General features: G+C 31.1%; 1 pseudogene; it reads right to left on the reverse strand.

The window, feature by feature from the left end:
* Positions 1–6,644: 6,644 nt before the first annotated feature.
* Positions 6,645–6,756, reverse strand: LOC113784957 (small nucleolar RNA R71; annotated as a pseudogene).
* Between the last annotated feature and the right edge of the window lie 267 nt (positions 6,757–7,023).

Consider the following 7,023-nt stretch of genomic DNA (forward strand, 5'->3'; position numbering starts at 1 on the left):
TTTTATCTCTTGAAAGTTGATTTCTTATATTCTAAAAATTGATTCCACTACACATAGAGAAACAATTTACAACTCAATAGACTATATAACAATTATCATATATTACATAACAACACTTATATCAAATAATACACAATTCCCACGAATTACAATGAGATACTCATCAATTCATAAAACAATACATATAATGATACTCATATATCATGCAATCACACACTTATAACTAAGCACTCACTACGCGAAAAATGGTATTTTACAGCGCTTTTTTTAAGCCATTTACAACGCTTTTTCAAAAAATTAAGCGCTGTAGTATCCAGCGCTGTAAAAAGATACAACAGCGCTCTTTAAAAAAAGCGCTGTAATAGGCTTTTAAAAGTAAAATAAGGAGGTCTTTTACAGCGCTCTTTCACAAAAGCGCTGTAATAGGCTTTTAAAAGTAAAATAAGGAGGTCTTTTACAGCGCTCTTTCACAAAAGCGCTGTAATAGGCTTTTAAAAGTAAAATAAGGAGGTCTTTTACAGCGCTCTTTCACAAAAGCGCTGTAATAGGCTTTTAAAAGTAAAATAAGGAGGTCTTTTACAGCGCTCTTTCACAAAAGCGCTGTAATAGGCTTTTAAAAGTAAAATAAGGAGGTCTTTTACAGCGCTCTTTCACAAAAGCGCTGTAATAGGCTTTTAAAAGTAAAATAAGGAGGTCTTTTACAGCGCTCTTTCACAAAAGCGCTGTAATAGGCTTTTAAAAGTAAAATAAGGAGGTCTTTTACAGCGCTCTTTCACAAAAGCGCTGTAATAGGCTTTTAAAAGTAAAATAAGGAGGTCTTTTACAGCGCTCTTTCACAAAAGCGCTGTAATAGGCTTTTAAAAGTAAAATAAGGAGGTCTTTTACAGCGCTCTTTCACAAAAGCGCTGTAATAGGCTTTTAAAAGTAAAATAAGGAGGTCTTTTACAGCGCTCTTTCACAAAAGCGCTGTAATAGGCTTTTAAAAGTAAAATAAGGAGGTCTTTTACAGCGCTCTTTCACAAAAGCGCTGTAATAGGCTTTTAAAAGTAAAATAAGGAGGTCTTTTACAGCGCTCTTTCACAAAAGCGCTGTAATAGGCTTTTAAAAGTAAAATAAGGAGGTCTTTTACAGCGCTCTTTCACAAAAGCGCTGTAATAGGCTTTTAAAAGTAAAATAAGGAGGTCTTTTACAGCGCTCTTTCACAAAAGCGCTGTAATAGGCTTTTAAAAGTAAAATAAGGAGGTCTTTTACAGCGCTCTTTCACAAAAGCGCTGTAATAGGCTTTTAAAAGTAAAATAAGGAGGTCTTTTACAGCGCTCTTTCACAAAAGCGCTGTAATAGGCTTTTAAAAGTAAAATAAGGAGGTCTTTTACAGCGCTCTTTCACAAAAGCGCTGTAATAGGCTTTTAAAAGTAAAATAAGGAGGTCTTTTACAGCGCTCTTTCACAAAAGCGCTGTAATAGGCTTTTAAAAGTAAAATAAGGAGGTCTTTTACAGCGCTCTTTCACAAAAGCGCTGTAATAGGCTTTTAAAAGTAAAATAAGGAGGTCTTTTACAGCGCTCTTTCACAAAAGCGCTGTAATAGGCTTTTAAAAGTAAAATAAGGAGGTCTTTTACAGCGCTCTTTCACAAAAGCGCTGTAATAGGCTTTTAAAAGTAAAATAAGGAGGTCTTTTACAGCGCTCTTTCACAAAAGCGCTGTAATAGGCTTTTAAAAGTAAAATAAGGAGGTCTTTTACAGCGCTCTTTCAAAAAAGCGCTGTAAAAGACCTCCTTATTTTACTTTTAAAAGCCTATTACAGCGCTTTTTTAAAGAGCGCTGTAAAAAACCTCCGTATTTTATTTTTTTAAAAGCCTATTACAGCGCTTTTTTTAAAGAGCGCTGTAAAATACCTCCTTATTTTATTTTTAAAAGCCTATTACAACGCTTTTTTTAAAGAGCGCTGTAAAAGACCTCCTTATTTTACCTTTAAAAGCCTATTACAGCGCTTTTTTTAAAGAGCGCTGTAAAAGACCTTCTTATTTTATTTTTAAAAGCCTATTACAGCGCTTTTTTGAAAGAGCGCTGTAAAAGACCTCCTTATTTTACTTTTAAAAGCCTATTACAGCGCTTTTTTAAAGAGCGCTGTAAAAGACCTCCTTATTTTACTTTTAAAAGCCTATTACAGCGCTTTTTTAAAGAGCGCTGTAAAAGACCTCCTTATTTTACTTTTAAAAGCCTATTACAGCGCTTTTTTAAAGAGCGCTGTAAAAGACCTCCTTATTTTACTTTTAAAAGCCTATTACAGCGCTTTTTTAAAGAGCGCTATAAACGACCTCCATATTTTATTTTTTAAAAGCCTATTACAGCGCTTTTTTAAAGAGCGCTGTAAAAGACCTCCTTATTTTATTTTTTGAAAGTCTATTACAGCGCTTTTTTACAGACTTTTTAAAGCGCTTGTCCAAAAGCGCTGCAAAAGACCTCCTTATTTTTTTTAAAACCTTTTTACAGCGCTTTTCCAAAAAGCGCTCTAATAGGTCCTTTAATTACGTGAAATCAAAGTCTTTTACGGCGCTTGTCAAAAAAGCGATGTTGTATCCTCCGTTATTTTTAAAATATCATACAACAGCACTTGTATTTAGTAAGCGCTATAAAAGACGCGCTATAAAATGTCATTTTTGGCGTAGTGACTATTATCCACACACTATATATCCTATATGCAACAAATATGATCTCTCTTATAGAGTAAACACTTACTTGATTAATAGATTTTGATCACAAAAGCTACTTCACAAATAGATAAATCCTACATCAATCATGAGTCTTCAATTCAATAATGATTACTCATAAGGAAGAAAGATGAAAGTCACTTAAAAGTTGGATCTCAAAACATTGAATTCAGAACAAGAACAATTGTTAAGGCAATGTTTCTAAGAAAGAATATGAAATTATGCACAATGAGGAACATACTGGATTATAGATCTAATATCAACGATCATTTGGCAACAAATGGAATCGAATTCAGATATCAAATGGGAAAATTATGAGTGTTTTACTGTTTATCTCACATCTCACTAGTTTTAATCAAAGCAATATACACGAATTTGACCTATTATCAGGTCTAAATAAAGGTTTCAGGTCAGTTTTGAAATTATGTTGGGGAAAATAAGGATACAAGTCGTGTATATAAGATTCAGACTAATTTAAAATTAAAAACCACAAAAATCTCGGTTTTTGTTAGTGGCAACAACTACATTGCTTTTATGTTAAGATCATAAATTGGGCTACAAGGGTCCTATTCATGAGTCTTTGGTGGTGTTGGAAAAATAAGAAAAAATTCTAAAAAATTTATAGAAATAAATTTAAAAAAACTCAAAGTCTTAAGATGCTAAAAATCAATTTCAAGTTTCAGACGATGCAAAAAAACTACTATTTTCAGTTTTAGAAGATTCATATAAGTCACCAATGGATACATTTCTCAGTATTTAAGTATAAATCAATCATTTTAAAAATAGAGTTGAGAGAACCAAAAAGGCAATGCGCTAAGAAGAATTTTTGTAAAATCCTCGATCACATAAAAAGAAAAGAATTAATGAAAATTATTCTCAACAGAGAGTTATTAGAATTGATGGAAATGAATCAAGTTGTTTAATACACTTGAATTGATATAAAATTTAGAATTTAATATTCTCCTAATGAGAGTAAAAATCCTAGAAACAAACTTTGTATCAATTCAGAAACTAACTATAACTAATATAAATCATCTCAATGGTGACAACAACTCTTTTGTTTATAAGAAGCACATGAAGAGGTATAACAATACTAATGAACATCAATGACAAGCTGCTAAAAAGTTGAAAAGGATTCCAATGGTGAGAGAAAGGAAAGGCTAAAGAAGAATATTCAATGTTTGAAGAGGCAATGTAAATAATGCTTGTATACTATTGTTTAAAGTAGTAGTGGATTAAGTCCTCATCTGTACTGAGGCAAAATCTCCCGGTAGATGTAGCAAATGTTAATTGTGAACTAGTATTAAAATCTGTGTGTCTTTCCTCTCTAACTTTTGTTATTCTAATCTAAGTTCTTTATGATTCAACTTTATTTTCACTAAACTAGTTTTATAATCATAAGTTAAATGATTTGATAAAGAACATATTTTAGTTTAAGAAATTAAACTAAGCTTTAGAAAAGGCAAAAAAACAAAACAAGTTAAACTCTCCCTTTTCTTGTGTTTTTCAGCACCTTTAATATGTACCAAAGCTCGATCTCTTGATTGAGCACTTTACTGTGTAAGAGTAAAGATTCTTTACTGTTGAAAATGCTAGTGAAATACTAGTGTATCTTTTTGGATGGATCATTTTTTTATTTTTTTCTCGAAATTTATGTTTTAAAATTTCTTTCAAAACCTGAATTGAAAAAGAAAACTTACTACTTAAGATTGTAATTACTATCTTAAAAGTAAATAAAAAATCATTAGCAAAACATCTATTTATCAAATTACAATCTCATCCCTTTACCAAGTTCTTTCTTTAAATAGTTTTTCATGTAAAGGTTCTTTTAAAAGCGTGAGTATTTGTGCTAATGTTTTTCATTTTTTATTTTATGTAATCATTCTTCAATGACAATTTGAGTATTAAAATAGAATCTTTATATTGTGATAAATGAATGTTCAAAGAGAATAACATAAATGAACATAATGGAAACATTAGAATGCATTCCAAAAATATGAAACGAACTAAATAAATGGAAGTTTATTAAAAATTCATTGATCTTTGGTGTTTGTTCAAATGTGTGGGTAATTCATTAGGAGAAATAGTTAGTAATGCAACCTCTCATTCAACAGCATAAATTTGGAAGTTTGAATGACAACAAGTTGAAGTCCTTCATCATAACAAAGTTTATAGGATACAATCATGCATCCTTGATTAAAATCAAGATACAATTCAAAGCATAATCAATCATGTGATTATCCTCATATATGAAGAAGAAAGCATGAGTATAATGTCAGAGTAAACTGAAAGATCATTCTTATGACGGGACAAATATCTTCATCTGATGTGATCCAAAGATGATATATTTGAAATGATTATAAAACAAGATCATACTCAAAGAAGCCTGAACTGCAAGTAAAGGACCAAAACACTCTCATAGAAGATCATTATTTGATCATTCCACTAGAAAAGTATGTATAACAAATAAGTTTAAATATATCATTATCTGGTCAAGAAAAGATATTTGCCATTAGTGTATAGCACGCTTGACTCATCATCTAAGACTTACATCTATGGAATCAAAGAACTCGAACAAAGCACTGCATCTGTTGATTCAGAAGAAAAAATGATCAGAACCAAGCTAACTTTGCATCTGGTTAGAAGATCATTTGATAAAAATCTGACAAACTTTGGTAAGAAATAGTAACGAAAATTTTGCTATACCATCCTTGATTGTTACGGGTCAATTACTCTGCAATTTATTTCAACCAGTTCTTTTTTGTACTTTTTTGTTTATCTGATATGTTTTTCGTAATCATTTTATCCTTTGTCCTTGTGGTACTAGAAAATAGTTTTACTCTGTTGTGTGTGTCTATACTGCCTTTCACTATTCTAGTAATATATATCTTCTGACTTGGTCTATATCGTCTTGTCTTTGATCGTATTGTATATGTTCTTTATGAAAATTGTTCTTTGCTTACTTCTGTTAAAACCCAAGTTTAATTTCTTCTTGTTCTATTATTTATTTTTTCTCAAAAAAATCATATTTTTTCAGTCAAAACCTTTCTCTCTGTTCTTCAAGGCTGGACTTACCCTTTGACTAAAAAAGCTCATGACATCCTTTGATAGTTACATCATCTAAGACATGCCTTCTTAATAGAAGATACGCTGAATAAATTATGAAGATAAATATGGATTTGTTTTAAAGGGTGATTTACCTTAAATGCTAATTCAATATCTCCAACGATAACATTTTCACTGGATACATTTATCAGTAATTAAGTAGAAATCAATCAATATTAAAATAGAGCAGAGAAGAATGAAGAAGGAAATGTGTTACAAAGAATTTATGTAAAATTCTAGAACACACCAAAAGAAGAGAATGAATAAAAAATCCTATCAGTTGAGAGTTATTAGAATTGATGTAAATCAATCAAGTTATTTGATAAACTTGAATTGATATAGGATTTCAAATGTAATATTCTCTCAATAAGAGTTAGAATCCTAGAAAGAAAATTTAGGTCAATTTAGACACAAACTGAAACTAATGTTTTATTGTTTAAAATAGTCGATAAGTCGTCGAATTGTTTTGAGGAAAAATCTCTCTGTAAAGGGAGAATTAAATGTAGCAACAATATGTTCTGAACTAGTATAAAAATACTTGTGTCTTTTCTCTCTCTCACTCTCTATTGTGAGGTTTGATATTGAGTTGCCCAATTTGAGTTCAAACTCATGATATTCCATATTCTACAAGCAATTGGACAATTTGTGGAGGTTACTAGCAACATTGAGATTGCCGGTGTTCCTGATGATTGTTTTCGACAATGTTTGTTCCCTTAATCACCAAAGGATAGAGCTAAGGCATGGTTAAACTCATTGGAACCTAACTCAGTGACTAAATGGCAAGAAATGGTAGAAAAAGTACCTAGTAAAGTACTTCTCTCCTGTATCGAATACTAAAAAGAGGAATGTCAAAATCTCTTTTAGGCAAACTAAAGATGAAATCATTTTTGAGGCATGGAAAAGGTTTAAGGATTTGTTTAGGAAGTGTCCTCATCATTGATTACGAGTTTGCAAAATGAATTTTTTTTTAATGGTCTGGTACCTTTAACAAGGCTAATGATTGATGCATCATCAAGATGGTCTTTATTATCAAGTCTTATGAAGAATGCGTAGATCTTGTTGAAACCATAACAACAAATAGTTGTCAATGGCATTGAGTTCATGAAGTTGGTGAAACCCCAACAATTGCAACATAGATGGCGACATTAATTAATCTATTGAATGACATTGTTACAACACTTGTACCAATATATAGTTGTAGAACCAATA

Source organism: Cicer arietinum, chromosome 2 (genome assembly GCF_000331145.2).
Source record: "Cicer arietinum cultivar CDC Frontier isolate Library 1 chromosome 2, Cicar.CDCFrontier_v2.0, whole genome shotgun sequence".
Taxonomy (NCBI): domain Eukaryota; kingdom Viridiplantae; phylum Streptophyta; class Magnoliopsida; order Fabales; family Fabaceae; genus Cicer; species Cicer arietinum.